At 38.4% G+C, this 26427-nt stretch overlaps 1 protein-coding gene across 1 annotated transcript in view; it reads left to right on the forward strand.

The window, feature by feature from the left end:
- The first annotated feature begins 772 nt into the window (after nucleotides 1-772).
- chrm3a (cholinergic receptor, muscarinic 3a) overlaps nucleotides 773-26427 on the forward strand; it is a 135280-nt gene continuing 109625 nt past the window's right edge. The window contains exon 1 of the mRNA XM_066685515.1: nucleotides 773-872. The gene's annotated coding sequence lies outside the window, so the exon portion shown is untranslated. The remainder of the gene's footprint in view (nucleotides 873-26427) is intronic.

The following is a 26427-nucleotide window of genomic DNA, read 5'->3' on the forward strand; positions in this document are numbered from 1 at the left end:
ACTTGTGTGTTAAAATGGGCATTTTTTTCAGGAGAGGGAAAATATTCTCTTTACCTCCAAAGTTACTGAAAAGAAAATAATAATTTTCCAAAATAATTTTGGATTGCATTTCGTTTTGTCATGAAATTAACACAATGTAACGAGCAGATCAGGGCATCTCAGAAATACTAAAATATTGTTTGTGCCAAAGAAAAGGGATATTTCATATTTATGTTTCGTCTTTTCTAAGTGTTACATAGAAACTGTGCTCTAGAACTTGCAGAAATGCTATACTAAATTCCTCTTTGGGTGGGAGGTGGGGGTGGGGGGTTTGCCATTATATTTTTATTTAAAAAATAAGGAATATATATAGAATTTGATCAGGGGTTTTCAACGCATAAATGTCACAGCAAAACTTCCTTTCTTTATTTCATGACGTTTTACATAATTTTACATAATTTGAAAACTGCATCTACCATTCACACTGTACCAAATTCTGTCAAAAAAGAAAAAAAAAAGAAAAAGTGCTCCTAACCTAAAATGAAATATTTTTTCATTTGCGTCTATTCAACGTTGAGAGCATGTTTTTGCGTCTTCTGATAAACGCACAAAGAAATAACATTTTTTTACAGAAAGCGTTGACCAATCAGAGCTCGGAAGGCGAGTTGCTGATGACCAATCCGAGCGCGGGAGGGCGGGGATAGTCGGAAAACGGGCGGGAAAAGAAGATTCCACCGGTCTCCAATTAGTGGCGTTTTGTGGAGCGCGCGCTTTAGTGGATGTGCCGAGCGCACGAGGACTGAGCGGGTGCTGTGTGTTTCTCCGGGTTGTTGTTCGCGAGCCATTGTGTGTCTTAACCTTTTCAGAAAAAAGACTCCAGCTGCTTCACTAAGGTAAGAAATCTGACTGTTATTAGATTTAATGAATGAGAGGAGGTTAGTGTCTAGGGAAATCTGGTGTAAACGGCCGTCTCACGTCAGCGAGAGATTTCCTCTCAGTGCACTCGGTAACTCCGTGTTTTCCCGTGTTACCTGTAGGAGTGTGTGTTTGGTAGTTTGTTTGTTTGTTAGTGGGTGTGTGTGAGAGAGAGTTAAAAATACAGGTCCCCCAGCATTCCTTTTGGTTTTCATATGAGCAAACCTGTCCAAATTGATTACATCGTAATTTAACAATAACAACCTGATGTACAATAGCGTTTCCTCATTGGTCCATTTTTACAGACTATGTTCCAAGTAAAACAAAAGTTCTGTTCTATTTTCTTAAATTATCTACTTTTCTGCCGTTTTCTGATTGGCTGGTCATATAGTGACACTTGAAGCTATGTTCTAAAGAAGTGGAATCCACTCTACGTCAAAAAAAAAACAACAATGTTCACACTCATTATAATAATGAATTCCACTGAACACATACAGCTTTGTATAATCTCGAAAACCATAGAACACAATGGGATATGTAAAAACAATCACGCTTAATGCCAAGTATCAACAAAAGGGGTATAAATCTCCCCAGCACAAAGCTATGGAAAAGTGGAACAGCGATGGAGTAACATTAAATACCTTTGGGAGAAGCTGGAGCAGTGTTTGGGATCCAGAGCTAATAATCCATCATGGAATACCAATGTGACCCAATGCAGCAAACAGGGGACACAAATTTAAACACTTCATTTCAGGAAGAGTGTTAGATGTGCATGTGTCTGAAAATGTATGGCCACGTTCACAGTCTTGAGAATCACTGTGTGTGGCATCAGATCTTTTAAGAATGACATTTATTTCATTATTTCTGCACTATATTTACTTGTGTTTACAAAGGCATTGTGTTATTTATTCAGTGCATATGCCATGAAAGGGTTAACTCATTTTCACACCCATTACACATATCACAACAATCAGCCAGAGCTAATCTCTCTAACCATAGTGAAGGACTGAGCTGCGTCTGAGCACCAGTATGAAATCCATCTCGGAGAATGACCCACAAACTCTGATTAAGATTAGATTTCAGATGTCTGTCTAATGTTTTAACAACTTAGTGATAGTCTTCATCAAAAAAAAATCAACAAATGAAAGGCCAGATTCTTGAATATAATTTTATAGTCATTTACATGTTGAGTTTTAGTTTACTACGTCTTTTGAACACAGCTGTCTTTTACCTTTTTTTTTAATCGTTCTTGATGAATGAACCAATAGAAATGCTCAAAAATATACTTGGAATAAAATATTTTTACGTTGACTTCCACTGAAAGTTAAGAAGGTTTTGTTTCATATTGTGAAGTTACTAGTTTTTTAAAGATGGATAGATATCGTCGCAAAGTGTAAATAGTGCAGCATCATGCCAGGAAATGCACAGCAAATTCACCTGAGTTAAATGAACACTATTAGTGTAAAAATGTAAACTTGGCAACACCCTCAGTGTTAATTTAACACTAACAGTGTTGATTTGACACTGGTGAATTTGCACTTCCACTGCTGTACAGCCCAGTGCTTTGGGGGCTTTAAACCCCTCTTGCTGACAATTGGCACAACGCATGGTACACCACAGCATCCATTTCATCTCAAGCTGTGCACAGATCAATGTAACACCTGAAAGAACTTGTACTCACTAAGAGTTATATAGAAACATTTGGGCAAAGGAACAAATAGTGTCAGGGTCCATGAGCATTGTAATCAACTGTGAAACAGGACCTTTAAAACATACCTAATTACCAAAGGCACAGCTCCCAGATCAGTGCTTTTACTCTCAGGTGTTTGATTTCTACTCTCTGTTTTGGTTCTCTTTCTTTTATTTTGGTCCTATTCTTGGGAAAGCTCTCAGATTCTTGTACTGTTTTTGAACTTCCTCGTGGTGTGAAGTTGTGGGCGTCACACACAGTGGATGCTGTGAAATGTGAAAATTCTCTGGTTTTGAAATGGCCCACGTCTTAAATCTTACCTGTTGTTTGCGTTTCCTTTTTCATTTTCCTCTGAGATTCACGTTCCAGTTTTAGTGTTCCACACCATTTCACGTGGCCAATTTCAGTTTAAAAGGCTGATTGCTGACCTATCAATATAACTGATATATGCAAATAAGCTGTTTTATAATTGTCTGATTTGTATTGTGCATCATTCAAAAAGCAGTCCAGAAGAAGAGAGGGCGTAAGACAGGCACATAAATAGAGGGAGAAAATGAGCATCAGAGAGAGACATTGAGAGAAGCACAGAGAGAAAGAGAGAGGGAGAGAGTCGTGTGGAAAGAGAGAGGGGGGGGCAGGCACATAGAAAAAAATAGGGAGATAGAGACAGGCATGTAGAAAGGGAGGGAGAGAGAGAGAGAGGTGGGGGGACAGAGAAAGAGGAGAAGAGAAAAAAATGCAGAATTCTATACAAAACAAAATGAACGTTATTGTTAGAGAAAACTAGAAGATGCTAGAAATGGAAACATCACACGTTCACTCTATTTCTCTCTCTCTCTCTCTCTCTCTCTCTCTCTCTCTCTCTCTCTCACACACACACACACACACACACACATACACTCACACAAAGTCCTCAACTCCTCGTCTCACACTTATTCTGTGGATGCTTGTTCACAGCATTAAAATCACTCAATAAAGTGAGCATGGCTTGTCGCCTGAAGATTTAATAACGTATGTGGTATAAACTGAAAAAACAAACAGACAAAATTCCACTTATGCTTCAGGCATAAAAGGTCTGCAGTCCAATAGAGCACAGTTGATCTCGTTCTCTCTGGGTGGGTCGGATGACCCTCCGAATGGTCTGTTAGCTGGCATAGTAGATCTGCACAGTAATCCTCCAAGTGTTCTCAGCTGTCAAGTTGTGTTGCGTTATCATCAATTTGAAAAGAAGCAGTAGTTGGCTTCACATGCCTCAGAAGAAGCATGTGCTCCTCAACCTCTCAGGCTGGACCATGGTGTGATTTTAGAAGTGTGAGAGTCTGAGCTAATGGGTGGAATTGGTTGTGAATAAAAATAAATCAGCATTTAACATTAAACACCTATAAAAAGGTAAATATCCCACATTATTGTAAAATTCTCAGAGTCCAGATCCTACCTGGACTCTGCCTGGTATCACTGAGCACAAGGAGTGCCAATGTGTGTTTTTGGACTGAGGGGGTGAACCAGAGCCTCCAGTAGAAACCTACAAAGACACAGGGAGAACACACTTAACTCCTCACAGAGAGTCACCTGAGCTGGGGGCTCAAACCCACAACCCCAGGAACATAGAAATGTGTGACAGAGACTATACCAGTTGCCACACCACACTGCCCTATACATGCTATATACAGGTACTGGTCTTAAAATAAGAATATCATGAAAAAGTGGATTTATTTCAGTAATTCCATTCCAAAAGGGAAACTTGTATATTATACTCATTCATTACACACAGACTGATATATTTCAAGTGTTTATTTATTTTAATTTGATGATTATAACTGACAACTAATGAAAACCCCAAATTCAGTATCTCAGAAAATTAGAATATTAATTAAGACCAAGACAAAAAAGGATTTTTAGAAACGCTGGCCAACTGAAACATGTACAGCACTCAGTACTTAGTTGGGGCTTCTTTTGCCTGAATTACTGCAGCAATGCGGCGTGGCATGGAGTCGATTAATCTGTGCCACTGCTCAGGTGTTATGAGAGCCCAGGTTGCTCTGTTAGTGGCCTTCAGCTCTTCTGCATTGTTGAGTCTGGTGTATTGCACCTTCCTCTTCACAATATGGGGTTATGGTCAGGCGAGTTTGCTGGCTAATTAAGAACAGGGAGATCATGGTCCTTAAACCAGGTACTGGTAGCTTTGGCACTGTGTGCAGGTGCCAAGTCCTGTTGGACAATGAAATCTGCATCTCCATAAAGTTGGTCAGCAGCAGGAAACATGAAGTGCTCTAAAACTTCCTGGTAGATGGCTGCGTTGACCTTGGACCTCAGAAAACACAGTGGACCAACACCAGCAGATGACATGGAACCCCAAACCATCACTGACTGTGGAAACTTTACACTGGACCTCAAGCAAACGTGGACTCTGGGCCTCTCCTCTCTTCCTCCAGACTCTGGGACCTTGATTTCCAAAGGAAATGCAACATTTACTTTCATCAGAGAATATAACTTTGTACCACTCAGCAGCAGTCCAGTCCTTTGTGGAAGCGAGATGCTTCTGACATTGTCTCTTGTTCAAGAGTGGCTTGACACAAGGAATGCGACGCTGAAACCCATGTCTTGGACACGTCTGTGCGTGGTGGTTCTTGAAGCACTGACTCCAGCTGCAGGCCAGTGTTTGTGAATCTCCCCCACATTTTTGAATGGGTTTTGTTTCACAATCCTCTCCAGGGTGTGGTTATGTTTATTGCTTGTAGATTTTTTCTACCACATCTTTTCCTTTCCTTCGCCTCTCTATTAATGAGCTTGGACACAGAGCTCTGTGAACAGTCAGCCTCTTTAGCAATGACCTTTTGTGTCTTGCTCTGCTTGTGTAAGGTGTCAATGGTCATCTTTTGTACAACTGGCAAGTCAGCAGTCTTCCCCATGATTGTGTAGCCTACAGAACTAGACTGAGAGACCATTTAAAGGCCTTTGCAGGTGTTTTGAGCTAATTAGCTGATTAGAGTGTGGCACCAGGTGTCTTCAATATTGAACCTTTTCCCAATATTTAAATTTTCTGAGATACTGAATTTGGGGTTTTCTTTAGTTGTCAGTTATAATCATCAAATCATCATCATCATCATCATTTTCTTCTCCGCTTCTCCATTTCAGGGTCGCGCTGATAATCATCAAATTAAAAGAAATAAACACTTGAAATATATCAGTCTGTGTGTAATGAATGAGTATAATATACAATTTTCACATTTTGAATGGAATTACTGAAATAAATCCACTTTTTCATGATATTCTAATTTTAAGACCAGTACCTGTATACTACATAAGAAATCTTGTTTTAAATAACCAAATATTCAAAGAGCACAGAGTAAAAAATGAGTGGGAATAAATGTAGGATAGTGGGTTGGATTCCCAGTTTTGGCAGGAATAATAGTGTTTGGGCAAGGCCCCTAATACTGCTACAGCCACATCTGTAACCTGGTTGAATTGTAAGTCACTCTGGATAAGTGTTCCTACCACCAGAAAATGTCAGAATAATCTGATTTGATTGAAAGGGCTAATTCCATGCCCTGTCTGTAGTTTACTGCTTGGAACTCTAAAAACAGATGGTCAGCAGGATGGGTGGTAGCCTGTTTCTTAGCAGGAGTTGTTGTTGTGGTAATCACATCATTAATTGGGGTGGGCAAACATGGAACAGTGTGTAGACCACCCATCATAGCTGCGATGATGGCACAGAGATTGGAATGGAAAGTGTGAGAATATTTAAAGCTAGATGAGAATCTTCTATTCTGCATTATTAATGATGGATAAAAGATTGACCTCCCACAGGGTTAATAACAGAATAATAACAACAAGTTATTTCCAAGTAGAAATATCAGAATTATATTTAATAACAAACTTTTTTGTATTATCACTAATTTAAAGTAACACTACACTCTTGTTCAGCCTCTTGCTTGGCTACTCTCTCTGACTAAATCTCAAATGTTTCCCTAATAGTGCTTAGGGAAACACAGTGTAGGTCATAATGGTTTCTGCACTCATATAGTGTGTTGTATGTTGGATTATAAAACCATTTAAATTCAGTTAGAAAATCTGGCTGCTCTCATTGCTAGTCCAAATCTTGGTTATTCAAATTTTGTGGTGGTGCTAACATTATTAGGTTTTCATGGGATTGGCTTGGAGAAATCTCAGGTGGGTGGAGCATGTAAAGCAGCACTGTAAGGAGGAGTGTGTGTGCTGTGCTGTGAGAACAATCATTCTCAAGAATTGTATACAGCACCTTTAAGGTGTTCTTACAAAACATCACTCATCCTCGCCCTCTAAAGGTGTCCTTCCAAACATGCAGTAAACAAACCACTCATGAAAGCCCTCTTGGGTTCTTAAAATAGAATAATATAAAATAAAACAAACAAACATTACTCAAGTGCCCTTGAAATATTAGTTTAATTTGCTTAAGTATATTATTGGATATTTAAATACAAAATAAAAGAATCAACATTGTGTAAGGTCAACACAATTAATGTTATTTATATTAGTGCTGTCTATTAACAAATTATCTGTTAAATCACTGTTCTGTGATGAATCATCATTAACCAAGCAGTCTCTTGCAGTTTTGGGAAGGTGATAAAAATGGGAGGGACAAGGAAATGTGAAGTGAAATATCTAAGAATCACTTTTTTACTTTATTATAATCATTTATAGTAGTTTTGATGATTATTGAATTAGAATCTCCTAATTTGCTGAATATATGTTTAAGGGAGAGCTTTACCATCAGACATGATGATGATCTGAAACAGATACTTTAATGGAGAAAATAAACACTGCACCGGAGCTCAGGCTCAAACAATTAAACACACTCTTTATTCCAGTTTCAAGAACTTCAAGAAAGAGATAAACGAATGGATTAATATCAAGGTAGGAGACAAAACATACTGAATTATGCTGCACATGAGCACGTGTGTGTGTGTGTGTTTGTGTGCGAGAGAGATCGAGAGAGAGAGGGAGAGAGAGAGAGAGAGGAACCCAGGAAGGAGGGAAGGGTAAGAGAGTGAGAGTTCTGAGAATTAATACATATTAAAGCATAAGTAAAATGCAATGCACTTTACTTTCTGAAATGAACAGTAGCAGCACTGTGTTTACATCATGACATTAAACCTCTAATGCCTCACTAGTTGCTGTAAAAAGTAAAAAAGGAAGAATTTTGAAAATGATTACATTTTGTGTTAAAAAAATCACATTTAATTTCCAGATTAATTGTGTTAAGGCTTTAATGTAGAAGACACTAGTATTTAACAAACAAAAAATATAAAAAGTCAACAAACATCACTCATCTCCCTCTAAATGTGTTATTAATAAACATCAAATAAAACATCATCTAATACTGCCCCCTATAGATCAGAATTTTGTACTTTTATGGTTTTGAAATTACTTTCTAAATGTGTATTTCTGTTTACTTATATTTATTTTATTTGTGTTTACTCTTTATCCAAATATAAAATATGAAATATCACCCAGTTGACATTGAAAACAATCAACAGTGGAAATGAATGGTAGTCACTTTTAAATCTGCTCTAAAAATGATGATCAGACAGTAATGCAATAATGCAATGAAGTGACAGACCCAATCTCAAGAGTTTAAAGGATTTTCAGCAGAACACCATGTATTTTGAAAAGACTCGCTACTGTGCTGTTGTCTGCATACTTCATTCATTTGAGCAGAGGGTGGACAGACATGCGATCATTACTCCACAGCAAGTAAAGGAGGGAGGATGGACCCCTGTGGAGGGCCCATGAGTAGTGAGTGTGGTCCTGACACAAAATTATCTCTTGTCTGTCAGGAAGTTGGTGACCCAGTTGGCACACTCAGAAGAAGAGGCTTAGCATCGCAGCCACTTTGGGAATGATTACGTTCACTCGCAGTGCATAAGTCAACAAAGAAAACTGGCATAAACTCGCACTGTCCAGGTGGTCCAGGATTTAATGGAGACTTGTGTTGACTGCATATTCTGGTGAATGATTTGCAGGGGATCTAGAAGTGTATCTGCAGTACTTGTTTAAAAGGGCTTCATGATCACCGAGGCCAGGCCATTTGACAGAAATCGCTAGACCATTTTTCTTGGACAGTGATGGAGGTTGTAAGCTGCTTGGTACTGTGCATGTGCCCAAGAAATTCTTGCATATGCTGATGAAAGCGGGGGCTGCTTGCTTGGCCTGGAGCCTAGTGGGGCCCCATCTGGTGGTATGACTTTCCAGTACTTAACTATATGACCAAAGTATGTGTACACCTGCTCATCCAGCATTTCTTCTCAAATCAAAAGTATGCATATATTGGGTTTGTAGCCTTTAGATTTCTGGGAAAGCTTTAGACTAGATCAGAGCTCTTCAAATTCAGACCTTTGATCCATGTTCTAGGCCAAGATTTTACAATGGCCGGCCAGCATGACACTATACCGGTTGTAGCTATAGGGTCACACTAGGCAGCCATTTTAAAATCCTAGCCTGGAACCTGAATCCGAGTAGTGCTGGACGATATGAATGCAGTATGAATACAGAACAATGCTTGTACTGTAAATATTCATGTGTTAAATCTTGGATATTTTTTTTTCTAAAGTTGCTGGGAGCTTTGAGCTTGAGTTGCTCAGTCTGCCGTGGTTTTTGGGTTCTCCTCCATGTTGCTTCCATGTGGCAGATTGGATGGGGCTGAGTCACATGACTACATGTGCGGTGGTGTGGTTTTAATCAGACAGTACATGAACACACAGTGGGGGGGCATTTTAACACAATTAATAAAAAGGATGAACAGAATTTAAAGAAAAATTAATTGAATTGGTATAGGCAAGATTACACCGATTAGAAGTTCTGAACTGGACTAGATGTTGGAGTTGACGAGGTGACCTTAGGCTCATGGCTGTTGGTATGGGCAGCTGTAATATCACTGCATGATCAAATAGGAAAAAGACAGATTTGGTTAAAGGCTAAGCACCACTTAATGGACCTCCATGAATATTTCACATTAATTTAGTTACTTACATATAAAAGTATAAATTAAAATGAAAATAGCATGTTTAATTCGCTTTAAAACTGACAATTTTATTAAACTGACGGAAAAACCCGAGCTTGCTACGGAAATTCTTGAATGCAACCATGACGTCACTGGTGGACAACAGCTGAACAACGCCGCGGTAAAACACTGTTATGACTGACTGTTATGACAGTATCTAGCTAAATAACTAACATTATTCATGACAATAGCCTAGCAATAAGCTAAACTCAAATTTAGAGGTACCGTTATTCTTGTAAATGTGATCGAAGTCGAACTCGAATTCATCCGACACTATAAACCTCCGTAATGCAGCCTAGTATAATCTGAGCCACCAAGTTTAGCAAGTCAAGCTAACGTTCACTAACACCAACTAAAACAGGTGAAGTAAGTGTCCTTACCCTGTTTACCTCTTGAACACCTTTCGTTGGTTTCCTCACATGCCCATATTGTTGGAAAAGTGCCAGTGAGATGACCACTACAGATAACGGAGTGAGCGGATGGTCCCTTCCAAAGTGCCCGTTTAAAGTTGACAAATTTATTCAATTTTCTGGATATTTTGGGATATTTGGGTCATTTGTGCACAGATGTCCCACTGTACATTTAATTATTGCAGCCAAAACAACACACCTTTTCATCATTTTGCATTAAATTAAGTGCAACTTCTAGAGTTGTTGTCCACCATCTACGTCACAGGCAAGACGCCTATTAGAGTTTCCGAACACCATTGGGGGGTGGACCAACGGTCTTTTAAACCTTATTCCTTGAATTAGTAAGAAATAACATGTTTTCTGACTATTAATAAACACAAGTTAGGAACTCAAATTCCACTGTATTTATTTGTTTGACACTTTCATATCGCTGATGCTTAGCCTTTAAGGCTTCAGAATCCCACTGAGGTTGTTTTTACTTTGGTATGTACTCTGTACAGTGCATTCTTAAAAATGATGGTTCTACAAGAGTTCTTAAGTAAAGAAAATGGTTCTATAAAGATCCCTGAACACTCTTAACACCTTTAGCATGATTGAAGGGTTCTTCACATCATGAAGTGGTTCTTCAGATTGATGGAGAATGTGCTATAGATGGTTCTATATGGCACCTTTAAGTAAAGGGTTCTATATGGTACCAAAAGGTTTTTCTATTGTTACAATGTCAAGCTTGTAACAATGGAAGAACCATGTTCGGTGCCATACAGAACCCTTTTCTAAAAGGTGCTATATAGAACCATCTATAGCACATTCTCCATCAATCTGAAGAACCACTTCATAATGAAAAGAGCCCTTTAATCATTGTAAACATTGTTTGAGTGTAAACAAGTGTCTTGGCTTGGTCGTCTGTGCTTTGGTAGCTGTTTTCAAAACAACTACGGTTATTAAAGTCACCTTGGGCGAATAGAGAGTTGAACTGGATCAGTGCAAGCACCTTGTTAGTCAATAGGCGCCATGCTTCCTGGAATATAAACACCTTCCAGGATAATAGCTACACACGTGCCTGGAGGTTAGGGTTATTAAGATTCCAGAGTTGGAAAACAAAATCATGGAAGAACAGTTACATGAACAGACGCAGTCCTCCCTCTGTTTGAAAATACCAATTTGTCACAAAGTTTGTAGACATGCCTTATAAGTACTGAATTCAGCTGCTTTGCTATGGTACACACAGCTTGATTCATTCCCATAGAGAAGCCCTGATCTATAGAATGTAACCATGCTCATAGCCAAGTGTATTCCAGAGGGGTCTAAAGCCCCTATACATCAGGGTGTGGAGCTGTGGAACTGTCCTCTGAAGTGATGGAGCAGCATTCATGATAGGATCTCTCTCTCTCTCTCTCTCTCTCTCTCTCTCTCTCTCTCTCTCTCACTGACACACACACCTGTCTCTATGGCTGTCAGTCTCGTCTCATTAGTTCGTTATAGTTATGACGACTGGATTTGTAAATGAGGGAGCGATGAAGCCATGCCTCACTGCCTTCTTGAAATCATGACTAATTCTCTCTTTCAGAACATTACACTCTACATCTCTCTATTTATTTCTCACTGTCTCTGTTTCTCTCTCGTCTCTCTAACTCTCTCTACATCTCTCTCTCTCTCTCTCTCTCTCTTTCTCTCTCTCTCTCGCTCTCTCTCTCTCACTCACACACACACACACACAGAACAAACAGTAAGCCAGAGAGTATTTACATATTTAAATTTATTAACTTAATATTCATTATAGAAAATACAAAAACAGGGGCCGCACTGGTCGGATTTGGCGGGACTGAAACCTTGCAGCCCTGCTCCTGGACAGACAGCAGCGTGAGCCCATGCTCATCCAGGTGAAAACTCAGCCGCGGGGCTAATGTAGCACCTTCATTGCTATGCTGGTCGGCGCAGTGTCCTTTCCACATGAATTAAAGCTCAGCAAAATACACAGAGGTGATTGGGCTTTATTTTCTTTAGCGAGGCTAAAGCTGTTAAAACAGTATACATCATCATTAGCCGCGAGGCACATGCTCTTAGAGCCGTGAGTGTGTCTGCGTGCGTGTGTCTGAGTCTGATCATAAATACACTCCAGTGGCATGTTTTTATATGAGCTTGTATAGTCTGTCCTTTAGAATGATAATACTGGACACTTGTACTTGGGCTTTGGCCTGTGTCCAGTCAGTTATGGTTTATGCCACGCTCTGTCCTTGCTTGTTCGCCTGGACAAACTCCCACAGCACATCACTGGCCCCTTCAGACACTCAAGCTTTTCTTGGATTGCCGTAGAAGCACTACATTCCCTTCACTCATGGTCATCAGATGGATAGTTTTATTCAGGTCTCTCTCCTGGACTCACGCGTTGAATTGAGCTGTGGCTCATTCTCATTTAAAGGCACTGAAACCGGTTGTTCTGAACAGAACTGTTTAGGCAGGGGGAGAGCATTGCTGTGGTGATTGAACCTTGTGGTGTTTTGACCAAAGCCCACAGAACTGTATTCAAGGGGTAGAATATGTCAATGGAATTCAATCTTTGACATCTGTATCAATGCCACATAAGAACAATTTTTGGTTCCTCATGGAAAGTTGCTGTCCTACTTTATATTGTGTCTGTACTGACTATGTAAATACATAATAATAATAATAATAATAATAATAATAATAAATACATTTGTAATTTACTAAGTGTTTCAGATGGATTCTAGTAGTGCAGCTAAGGGAATCATAGAGCTTATTATTAGAGCAATCTTCATGTTTTCACACTGGAAGAAACATTGGATCATAAGCATATACCTAGTGTTTTGTGCTAGGGAAGGGCAATAGTGGAGATTCTGAGGATGCATTCAGACGAATGATCAAATTCAGTTTATCTTTGATCATCTGTCCCCTGAGCAGAAACATGGAACCCGGGCTATTCTAGCTTTCCCATTCTCTTCTTTAACAGTTCCCTCATCTGAGAGTAGTTGAATGGCAGCATGCCTGTGGAAACGCTGATAGGGGATCATTGCCGCCGTCACTCTGGTGGAAATAGCCCTGTTAATTGGCAGGCTAATTATTTCCTCTTCTGCTCCTCAAATGAGACAATACTCTTGCATCTGATAGCCTAGGCCTTATTAAATTTGCCTGCCCCCCCCCCCATCCCCACGGGAATGGAATGGCCATGCTTTCACGCACCTATCCAATGAGACAGCGATGAGGTTGTTTCTCATTGTTGTATTTTCACAGCCACTGGGGAGGCCTCTGAGGCATTTTGTGGAAAAATAGCCCATGGCAAGACTGTCACTGTCATTTCATTGATTTCATTGACCTTTGTTAATTGTCTTCTTCCCTAGCTTTGCCTCATTTTCATGCTTTTGTCATGTCCTTTTATGGCTGTGTGTCGGAGAGCAGACAGGTGATGCTAATCAGTTCTTTTGCCAGGAAATGCTACACGTGTGTGTGTGTGTGTGTGTGTGTGTGTGTGTGTGTGTGTGTGTGTGTGTGTGTTAAAGCAGAGGAGTAGAAGGTTGAGGCAGTGATTCTGACATAATCTTCCTCAAAGACACACACTCCTCTCTCTATTCTCAGTCTCCTAATCTTCCTTCATTAAGTGTTCCTCTGACATAAATAACATCCCTAAATAATCTTGATGTACAGAGCGAGCTGTTGTGGTCATTTCATATTTTTAGGCTGATAGAATAAGTGAAAAACAGAGTGTATTTAAAGGATATGTATTTGCTTAAATAACTACAAATGTACGAGGGTTGTCAAAGTTGATATAACATGGCAAATTATTTTCTTGCCCATTTGTCTGATCTACAGTAATTCCAGACTGAAGCCCAGCTACTCAAATATACCCTGCTGGTCAAATACAGCTTTTAAATGGCTTTATCTTTGTAAAAATAAACTGAACATAGCCCAAAGTAGAATTATGTAAAAATGAATGAGCAGCAGACAAACAAAAGCAACCTCTAAGTGAAAAAAAATGTGTTGCTCTAAAGAGCCTTATAGGTCATAGGTCTTAAACAAAATGTAGTTTTTTAAAGGAAAAAAATATATATATACTATAGAGTCAAACATGAAAGATGTTAGTTATTCTGAACACCCTAACATTTACAAGAATATTGTAAAGTATCTGGAAGCTCTAAGGAGCACAAAGTTTACAATATCCCCAAGGAAATGGATGAACACTATCAGAAATGTTGTTTATTTTCAGGTGGAGAATTGATTAGACTCAAATTTATGCAGTGTGTTTTCAAACAACCCATTTGGTAGAAGAAGTTAGAACAGAATTGGCTTATCAGCGCAGAACACAACCTGTCAATCAAAGTGATTTCATACACACAGGAGTGATTGGAGCCTTGGGACCTGCTGCTATAACACAGTGTATATTCTTACTTTGTTTTGAGGTGAAGGAAGCACCTTGTGGCAGCTGTTATTGATGGTCAATTTTGACCGTTAACCTTTTCAGGTTAAAGTCCGGGGCCTTTTGGATAGGAAGAAACCCTACACTGTCCTGGGGTTCTATGTTTCATTGGTACAATGAATAAAAATTCATTTACATCATGTTTGAACATTGCAGAGAAAAGGATTGGATGATATTTAGCCATTAGTTCTGCATGACCAACCCACTCCAGATCATCCCTAATGTATTGAGTAGTGCTTCATTTCTTCATAGAGCACATTTCCACTGCTACATTCTACCCTTCTAGCCAACAATTAGCACTGGACATGGTGACCTTAGCCTCATGAGCTCCAGAGCTTGGCAGTACTTTTCTATTTCACAAGATTATACAAGCTGTGAGTAGAGTTTTGAAACACGTTTCAGTAATGTGTGCACCTTCACTAATTAGAAAGTGTGGACCTTATATTATTGTACATGCTAACATACCACTGGATGGTTCAACATGCTTGGAGGAGAACACTAATGATCCTTTTATGCTGGTTAAGAGACTCAAAAATTTGGCAAAACTTGTGCATGACCTAGGGTAGGCAATATCATATCATTCTTGATGATATTGATATCATGTTAAAAACAATTTTTAAAAATTCATTAGTGTGATTACAGAGATATTCTGACTTGTTTACATAATGTTTACGTAATCATAATATGCCATACGTACATTAAATCATTTATTAAGGGGCAGCAGCAATATGGTGGAAAATGACCTTGTGTTGCAATAGTTGGTTCCAAAACGTAGTGGGACTTCAGTTGTGTGGAGGGGGTTTGGTTACAAAATATCAGATATGCAACACACCATGTTAATATGAAAGAAAATATAAAAGAAGCCTGTAAGAACCAAAGGGGAAAACACCACTAATCTGTTTCATCACCGCAAGCAGAAGCACCCAGCTGAGTTTGAGGAAAGTGAAAAAAGCCTAGAGGAGAACTCAACAGCCAATGTGAGCTTTAACCCAAGCAGACAGACTAGACTGATTTGGCAAAGCATCTACTCTGTATTTGTTTTATTTACTGTGAAGCTTTAAGCGTATTTTTGTATAATTGTTTGAGTTTGCTGTTTATATGCAGATTTATTTGTAACATTATTCATTTTATACAAAATCAGAATCTTGTTAGGAGCAGCCTTGGCCTAATGGTTAGCGGACCAGTTGTGATACTAAAAGGTTGCTGGTTCAATCCCCAAAACTGGCAGGAACATCCATGGTGCCTTTGGGGGCACTGAACCCCCAAACGCTCCCCAGGCACCAGGGATGGCTGCCTGCCACTCTGGATGTGTGTTCACAGCCCCTAGTGCACTTGTGTTTGTGTGTGTGTTTGTGTGTGTTCACTGCCACCGATGTGTTAACTTAGTTGTATGTTGTTCAATGACAAGTAATTGCACATTATCTAGGTATGTTATTGTCATTTACCAAATATATATATATATATATATATATATATATATATATATATATATATATATATAATATTTTTTTCCTACTGAACATTTTAAACTGTTTATACTAAAATAAAACTTTTATTTTGTTGGAATCATTTGTTCTTTCATTTGTTCTAATGAAATGTTTTATCAATAAGTCAGTGTATACCCTGAAGTATCATGATATTATTTTAGGGTCATATCGACCACCCCTAACCTGGTGGGGAGAGGGAAGGGCAGGGAAGAAGTGGGAGGGCCAGTTTGGGAGCGCAAAGCTAGTTATGTTTTGTTGGCATCATTACACAATACCCTGCTCAAAAAGCAATGGTAAGAATGCTGTCTGCCCCTACACTGTCCTTCTTTTTCAGCAGCACTGAAAGGTTTTTGGTGCCGGTAAACACCAACACTAGCACTTACGCGAGCTGTGTCAATATTGAAATAACTCACTCGAACATCATAACCAACACCAGGTCTGCTTCTCATCAGCTCCTTTCATTTGGCCTGGAGCAGTGGCCTTACATAACGGAGGGGTGGACGCTTCTCCAAGTTGCTTTGCTGTTTTGGAAATACTGAAGGAGTGATAATTTTTTAAGGGACATTTCCAAAGTTCTGCTGTTCCATTAATGGTGGAGTGTTGACCTTGTGTTTATATGGCTTCAGGGGCAGGTCCACAGCGTTTCACCCATTCTCTTATGTTGCATTTGTACAAGTGTTTATTTATGAAATAGTTTTGTTAGATAGATCTATCTTCACTGAGAGAAGTATACATGTTTCAGCAACACAGCTAAGAACAAGTAGTGAACTAACATTGTTCATTTTCACACAGTGTTATTAACCACTAGGAATTCTAGGAATTTCTATGCAGAAACAGAATAGAATTCACTATTTTTATTCAGTGTTTTCTTAAACAGGAGAATCTTTGAGGATTCGTTTCATATAAATGCCTTCTGTTTAATGCCTGTGTTTTCTAAAACACAAGGATTGGTTTGATTGATTCCAGTGTTTTATAAAACATGAGAATCCTTTAATATGTCCATTATTCTGTTGACGCTGTTAAGTTAAAGGTTAACAAAACTAAAATAAACTCAGGGCCTTATGATATACCTGGAGTGATGAATGGCAGGATTGTCGATGTGTGTGTGTGTGTGTGTCAGTTGTCGATGGGTGTGTGTGTGTGTGTGTGTGGTTGGGGTTTGTACGTCGGGCAGAAGCAGCCTTTTTCATTTCATTTTAGCGACAGCTTTCTTTAAAGATGTTGTTTTATTGGACCAATTCTCAATAGGAATTCAGAGTAATTATCAGTGAGTGTGAAACGATATTTAGACTTCATTATTTCCACGTGGGAAAAGGCTGATTCACGTTATTAAATTGAGCCCTGATGACCAATGTGCATGGAACATCTTTTCTGTTATATAGGCCTTAATATTTAACATCCTATCATAGATCAGAATGCTTGTACAAACTCAATGATTATGGAAAAACATAAAAAAGATAATATACTTAATATCGTTAATTGTTGAAATGATCTCAAAATACAATGTTATTTATGAGTCCAACTCTAGTTAGAAATGTGTAAAGCTTATAGCTTTAGGCTGTGGAACTGTGGAACTACATTCTCTCTTTGGGGTAAGTTGCAGTGTTTAAAATCAAGAACATCAGTACCTTATGGCTGAATGTGTAAATGGTGTCCTCAAAACAATGTACTAGTATCTAGTATAAACATCTGTGAAGAGTTGAGGCTCTATGTGCGGTTAGTAGTCAGACAGGGAATTCAAAGATAAGTCTGTCTGAAGCGCTGTCTGTATATCAGACAGTGACAGTGTTGATTTGTGCTGGATATTGACCAAACATGTTATGATTGTTTTATGATTTAGCAGTCAATTATATAAAATACAGCATTTAGCCAAAGGTTTGTAACACTCATTCAATATTCTGTTGAAAAAAAAAATTATATATAATATATATATATATTTAGCAGGTGGTGCTTCCCGATTTTGCTGCAGTAAATAATAGCTTCTTCTCTTCTAGGAAGCCTTTACACTAGGGGTTGCATCATTCTGATTGCATTCAGCCTCAAGGGTGTTAGTGAGGTCAGATACAGATGTTGGATGATTAGTTCTGGCACTTCAGCTCATCCCATTTTTATTGGATGGAGCTCCATCGCTCCAGAGAATGCAGTTCCAGTGTTCCACAACCCAATGATAAGGGTCTTTATAACACTCTAGCTGACACTTGTTTACAATGGGTGAACCTGAAAGTGAGTGAACGGATGTCTGCAAACATTTGGCCATGCAGGGACTGTGCTAAGACTTCACTGTGACATGTGTGATACAGTTGTTGTTTCCTGGACTGGGTTTGCTTGATTGCTTTGGGCTGCTTGATTTGCACTCTATTATTAATCTTGCTTATGTAAATTTCATCTGTCTACTTTATCTGTAACCTCTCTATCTCCTCCACCCAGAGGAGCTCCCTCTGATTCCACTTTTCCTCACCACTTATTGGGTGTGCGCCCAAATCTTTGGAAAGCTAGAAGTTCCTGATGCACAGTTATATTCATTCATTCAAGCATTCATTCATTCATTCATTCATGCGGTGGGTCTGGAGCCTACCCGGAATCACGGGGTGCAAGGTGGGAAGACACCCTGGATGGGGCTACAGTTACATTTTATCTCTTAAATACATTTATACGGTAAATGTTTATTAAGCAACTCATTTCTGAATGAAGAGTATAGGGTTGCAATCATTAATAGTACCACTTTTAAATAAGCCTACACTTATAAAGGTTTATACATGGTTTAGAAATCTGTGTAATACATGGTTATTAATTAGGTTGTAAACAACTTAAATGTCATTATTAATCATGTAACTGAGATTAAAAAAAAGGAAACAGTGACCTCTTTTTTTGTCTGAAACTGAGCGTCAGAAAATGTCTAGGTAAAGAAGAAGCTGTGAACGTGAATTTAGTTTTTTCGTATGTTAAGGTACACCACATTATATCCAATGTCTTAATAGACATGTTGTTGGAAGTTCATTGATAATATTTGTTTGCTAAAGGGTTACATTTATTAACAAATATGTGCTGAAACTATCATGCTGTAGACTTGTGGAGAAGAAAAAGTAAGGTCAGTATCCACAGTGAGGTTTAACAATATAGATGGATGTGGGTTCACAGTTTGGCAAACAGGAGTTCAGTGTTGTATCCATTGTGTTATAACTGATTATTAAATAATTTAACCTAATGAATAACCAGTAATACACTGATATTAGTACACCATTTAAAAACCTTTATAAATGTACAGGGTGGGCCATTTATATGGATACACCTTAATAAAATGGGAATGGTTGGTGATATTAACTTCCTGTTTGTTGCACATTGGTATATGGGAGGGGGGAAACTTTTCAAGATGGGTGGTGACCATGGCGTCCATTTTGAAGTCGGCAATTTTGGATTCAACTTTTGTTTTTTCAATGGGAAGAGGATCATGTGACACATCAAACCTATTGGGAATTTCACAAGAAAAACAATGGTGTGCTTGGTTTTAAGGCTTCCAGTATCCGTAGTTTTAGGTGCACCTTCAAATTAATATTTTGCTGCACGCCCTTGGGAAAAAAATAACTGATATCAGTCACTCCCTATAACTATAAACAAGCTTCTTACACCCCTCAACTGGAATTTCTCTTCAAGCTGCTCCAGGTTTCTCATATTTGAAGGATGCCTTCTGCCAACAGCAATTTTAAGATCTTTCCACAGGTGTTCAATGGGATTTAGATCCGGGCTCATTGCTGGCCACTTCAGAACTCTCCAGCTCTTTGTTTCTGTCCATTTCTGAGTGCTTTTTGAAGTATTTTTGATGTTTGGAGTCATTATATATTCTTATATGTTCACAAGATGTTCCCCAGAAGTATTTTGGCTTACTCATGTACATTTTGGCAAACAGCAGTCTAGCAATTTTATGTCTCTGAGTCAGCAGTAGGGTCCTCCTGGGTCTCCTGCCATAGCGTTCAAATTTCATTCAAATGTTGAGGGATAGTTTGCATTGACACTGATGCACCATGAGCATGCAGGACAGCTTGTATTTCTTTGGAACTTGTTTGGGGTTGCTTACCCATCAGCCGGATTATCCTGCGTTGTAACTTTTCATCAATTTTTCTCTTCCATCCACATCCAGGGAGATTAGCTACAGTGCCATGGGTTGTAAACTTCTAGATTATGTTATGCACCATGGACAAAGGAACATCAAGATGCAAAGAGTGAGTCAACTTCTCTCCTTTTTATCTGGTTTCAGATGTGATTTTTATATTGCCCACATCTGTTACTTGCCACAGGCAAGTTTTAAGAAGCATCACATGCTTGAAACAAATTTACGCACTTACGTATTTATATATATATATATATATATATATATATATATATGACACTGTACACTGTTAAAAAAAACTGTGGTGTTACCCTCAAGGGAAATTTCAGTACCTTCAAACAGGGAGCAAAATTGAACCTTATTCTATGTTAATTGTAGATTTTAAAATTGTGTTGGTTTCATATGCTTCACTTCATTTCCAGGACTAATGTTATTTTACTTTATACAGTTCTATAATGAAAGATTGTAATGTACCTTTCGGGAACACAACTGGACTTTAACACCACTTTACAGGTACATTTACACTGTTTGTCCTTTTAGTGACAATACCTTTATTTTTGAGAGTGTATAAAGCAACTGGATCTGAGTGAACTCTCTCCTTTTAGATTCACAAATTAAATGTTTTTTTCAGCAATTGATTTGATTTCTTTCGTTGTATAGTGCTGTGTTTATTTACACTATTACACTGCCCTCTGTTCTCGTCTTCCAAATTAATACTATGGGGAGATGATTCATACGGGCTGTTTTGCTCATTCAGGACACATCCTGCTAGATCCTACTTATACATGGTCCAGTCATAATTTTATGACCACCTCCTTGTTTCTAAACTCACTGCCCGTTCTCTCAGCTCCACTGATCCTACAGGAGCACTGTGTCATTCTACAATTACATATTACAATTACATACTGCATATTTAGCTGTCTCCACTTTAATGGTCAGGATACCAACAAGACCCTCACAGTGACACTGTCCATTCTGTTAAAGCACTGAGGGCTTTAAAACTCCAGCTGCAACTGCTGTGTCTTGTACCAGTGCAACACACACTAACACACCAAAATTGTGTTAGTGTCACTGCAGCACTGGGAAGTCTTGCACCCTGTACTGTGAAATGAACAATTAGGCTGTGAAGATTGCCAATAAGAAACAAATTTGAGTTGTACTATGATGTGTACATCTGGATTATAAATGTTTTAAAGCAGAGACTGATGCTTTGGTTGTTACACATTTCATAACGTTTATTAGGTCATTGTTGCTTGGTGCCTTTATTTATGGTGTTATGGTATATGGTGTTATGGTATTTATGGTGCCGATATGGTGTGGTGTTAATGGTTCAGAAGTAATGCTTGAATAGGCTCAGTACCTGACCTTGTAGATGTTGCTGCTGGGTGCCATCAAATCATCACAGCAATGTGTAAGTGCTTCCTAAAAAAGCAGAACAAGATACTGCTGCAGACTGCGATAAGCTCCCTATTAAAATGTTGGGATAGCAAGTGTCTAAGAAGCAAGGCATATGGTGTATATAAAAAAATAATTTAAAAATCCATTAATTGCACCTTTAATGGTCTTTTTTTTATTTATCTGACGCCTACTGTTCTAGCTCTTTGGTTAATTTGTGACGCACCAGCAGCTATAAGCCTGAAAAGAGGCTGAACTGCTGTTTATCCACTAAATGAACTGTATCTGTCAAGTGCGTGTTTTTATGTGCTGTATTTCCTCCGAAGCTTGTGTCATTAGCTTAATTGCAGTTTTAGCACTTTTTCACCAAGAAAACTGGCTATTTCAAAGAAAGAGACCATCCATGACCTCGTATCCACCACGCTTGATTACAGACTCATAACAGACACTGATATTTCCAGATGCAATTAAGCAGCCATAAATCATATTTAGCGGCACAGACAGACGTCTGAGTCCTTCTGCTCTTGCATCATCATCAAGGGACATCTCTTATTGCTGTTATTGCTCGTGGAGATGAGATTTGTCTGGAGCTGTATCTAGACAATTCGTAATTGTAATCAGCTGGTCTCTAAAAATAGTCACCCAGAAAACACAAAGGATGTGACAACAGAGGGAGCAGAACAGGTGTTTGTGGGTGGTGTTTATTTGTGGAAAGTTCAACAAGTATATGTTACACCACTTATAACATAATTAAAACATTGTTTATTGCACTGCTTTTTGGAGGAGGAGAAAGAGAGGATGTCCCCTAAAATCCAAATACAGTACAGAAAACATCACCAGTTCACACAGTGCTTTTAAGGTGGAACAGGAAATTCAATTAAACTAACTTCAGTTTTTGTACAGTGGCTACATTCAAAATTTGGTAACATACTAATCCTATAATTGTCTGAACTGAAAACAGTGATTCACAATTAGTGGAACTTACTGACTCAGTTGAATAGTTTTCAACTTGTTCCTTGAGGAATTTCAGTAATCTTTGATGGAAAAAATCAAGCTCTGCAGTGGAGTGAGTGGAGACAGTGGAATCCACACCCTATCATAGTATATAAAGGTGATTGGAGCAGAATGCACTCTGCTGTTTGAATGCAGCCTGTGACATGACAATGTGTAGAGAAAAAAGCTGTTACTATTGGTTATGCTTATATATAAATAAAATAATCTATTGATTTTTGTTAATTCATTGAGTAAAACAAATGTGGTCTTTGGTAGAAGTAAATTTCTGAAATTAGCTAAAAGTACAGTGTATATTTACATTATAATATTTGAAATTATATTTTTCAAATACATTGTTGTTGTTGGAAATATATATTTCTAGTTATTTATTATTGTTTTATTTTCATGATTTGCAAATGCCTGATGTCATTTTTGTTTTGCTTTACATTTACTTACCTTCAAAATATAGAACATTATTTCCAGATGACAAAAATAACAATAACCATGTGCATCTGTCTGTTAAAGAAAAAGTAAAAATCTCCAACAAATTAGAGACATTCCCTTCTAAAATATGGCTAACATTAGAGAGGAGCTGATTTGCTTATTTTTTTAAACTAAATGATTTCTGTTTGATTCTTTAAAAATCCTTGACTAATTTGCTGTTTTTAATTGTCTTTAACTTGTACCAAATGTTTGTTTGCAGTGCATCCAACAATAAATGTAGCATAAAACTTCTTTGATTCCATGATAAAACTACACCTTAGCCCACAGACTGCTCCGATTCTACATGCTGTAGTACCCAACCTTTTAATAGGCTGTCATTGATCTTGATATATACACTTAAAATAATGGATAATAATAATAATAATAATAATAATAATAATAATGGAAATAATCTGTACCAGCTTTCGGTCAGAATGATCAACATTCTGAATCAGCCAGCACACTTCACCACAATGCCTACCGTGAGAAACATGGAAAATGATCACATTTAAACAACCTGTATAGGCCAAATAAACCTTGAGAAAACCCTATGGACTGGTGGAATCGATCGTAGCTTGGTAGTGAATTTGCCGTGTGTTGAGTCAGTGGTCAGGTGCCTGGCTGGAGGGAAGGAAGCGGAGGAAATGGATGAGTTCGAGAGTGGGTGCTGTACTGTGCTGTAGATGTGGAACAGCTGGGAGTGGATTTACTCCCCTGCTGTGGTTAAGCCCCAGCTTTCCAGCTGAAAGACTAGATCTCCTTCAGGATCTCTGGGCAATATCATCTTCTTCACGGCCACACTTCAGATTCTGCTTCATATCATCACTCATTTGTCAGCATTGTGCCCATATTAGGAGTGTAGTGTCTAAGCAGTTTTTTCAATGAGAATGAATGGGATTTGATCTGGTCCAAAAGTAAACAGAAATTCTTCAACGCTTACATTAGTAGTGAGGATTTCATTGCATTTAGCCATAAGCAGTCCAAGCTGAAACACTCCTTATAACTTCAGCGTGAATGGTCAAGCAGGCCAAGCAGATGTCTTTAGATGCCTTATTCATGACATCACAAAAAACAACGAACACAAATCAGTTTTAACTATTTTATTTCAATATGTGGCATCCATTTAAAGACAGATTCAAAATATTGCCATGGACATCGTGTATTGTTAAAATGTCTTATTGTTCTGATATTATATTTTTGCAGACTGTCTACATCCCACCCACTTTTCACTGTATGACACACCATACCTCTCTAAAATTGGTTAAATATACTGTCGCTGTCCAAAGAAAAACAGGAGAAGGAAAATGTAAAAGATTTTGTTTCAGGTCATTTTTGAGCATTCCTATAGCTTCATTCATCATGAACTTTTCATACAACGTGAAATACAGCTGCTGTGTTCAAATGATGTAGTCAACAAAAAAAAAAGGGTGATACAAGTTTTTCCTTGGACAGCAAAATTATGTAGCATGAGTAAATACAGTAGCTGCCATTCACAGATTTTCCATTTTTGTAGGTAACGATATTAACGATATAACCACGTAAACTGGACTTTGACAGTTTGAAGTAGGGCTGGAAATCAAATTCTATATAAATATATATCGCAATATAAAATGTTTCAGTAATGATGTTATTAATTTTATCCACAATTTTAATATTTCAATATACATTATTTACAGCATCTGTCACTGACTGACCGTCATTACATGGTGCTGTCATCAGTTCATTGCACTCAATTTTAAAGTTAGTTTAAAATATTAATATTGACAAAGCCAGGAGGTTTTTGTTTGATGGTGATGTCATGTTGCTTTCAGTACTCAGCAGATTCTCTGTAGCTCTTTTATTGTTCATATTGATTTCAGAATTATATCATATTAACAGATATTAAGTAATATATTGTGATTTACATGTTGGCCGTATCGTCCAGCTCTAGTTTGAAGCAAGTAACTATATGATGATTTAGGCATGGGTGTGTATTCTTGGGATCTGATCATTTTGGAATTAGTTAGAGTAGTGATTCAGAACCCCCTGACCTCACAAATAGTTCTGTGGCTGGAAGCCATCAAATGCCCACAGCTATGATATTTTCAGAATATTGGATGTTGTAGTAAAGACAGGACAGACCCTTAATTGATGCCCTTACCTCAGAAGCAGTCTAGCTGGGGCAGGATATAGAGGGCATAATTGGACCTGGGGTAGCTTGCAGAGGCGGCATAAGGAGGTTTACTCACTGTTTATTTTCTCAGTGTGAAATCATCAAATTTTAGGCTGTGAGAACAAACCTTTATTAGGAGGTGTCACATGAAATGTTGTTTGAAACATAATAGCTGTTACATTTTATAGCATTTTTGGGAAAAATTGACTTTAAATTCTTATAAGAAGAATGTATATACTGGACCCAAATGAATGCCTTATTACTGAAATATGCTTTACATGCCACGTCTGTGATGATTACACAGCTGATGACTGTCCATCAAATGTAGGCTCGTCTGGTCTATTTTTCAGAACTCCATTGTTGTCATCAAATCTTATTGTAGAGGAAGTACCAGCCTCAGCTTAGTCCCTGTCCAGTTTTTGACGCAAGGAAATCTCACTCTGATTGGTTTGGCTTTAGATCTGTAGTTCTGCTCAGTGCATAATCTGTGTCTTTGTTGTGTAATTTGTGTTGTTCTGGAAGAGCCCAAATGTGGGATGGGTTCTTCAGATTGCAATTAAGAGGATTCTGAGCCTGTGTCATTACAATCAGTTAGGCATGCTAAGTGCGGTCGAGCTCGCAAAACATAATCACACAAGCTCAGCCTTCATTCAGAAGAACATATGTTTTGAAAGTTTTTACACACTACTTATAACTAGTAAATTCAGCTACAGTTAACCCACATAAAATTTCACACTTGTATATTCTCTATATGTTGTCGATTCTCTATCATAAATAAATAAATAATACAAATAAATAAATATATTATGTATATTTGTTTCCCGCTCCGGGTGACTGTCTGTGAGGAGTTGGTGTGTTCTCCCTGTGTTTGCGTGGGTTTCCTCCAGGTGCTCTGGTTTCCTCCCACAGTCCAAAAACACACGTTGGTAGGTGGATTGGTGACTCACAAGTGTCCGTAGGTGCGAGTGTCTGGGTTGCCCTTTGAAGGACTGGCGCCCCCTCCAGGGTGTGTTCCTGCCTTGCGCCCAATGATTCCAGGTAGGCTCTGGACCCACCGCGACCCTGAACTGGATAAGCGGTTACAGATAATGAATGAATGAATGAGAACATAGAGTAATGCAGCCAGATTTTGGTAAACAAATACTAAGGTCGTTACTTCAGTTAATGATACTATCCTCACCCCGGACCACATTGAATGTAATCTATGCATGTAGAGTATAAAAATGAACTTGGTCTTGAATCTGGTGTGTATTGACTCTCCCTGCCTTTTCACTTTCATTTTCTGGAAGTGTTAGGGTGTGAATGTGGGGTTGACGCTGCTAAAAAAATCCTTGAGGAAACACTGCAAAA

This window comes from Hoplias malabaricus, chromosome 1 (genome assembly GCF_029633855.1).
Source record: "Hoplias malabaricus isolate fHopMal1 chromosome 1, fHopMal1.hap1, whole genome shotgun sequence".
NCBI classification, from domain to species: domain Eukaryota; kingdom Metazoa; phylum Chordata; class Actinopteri; order Characiformes; family Erythrinidae; genus Hoplias; species Hoplias malabaricus.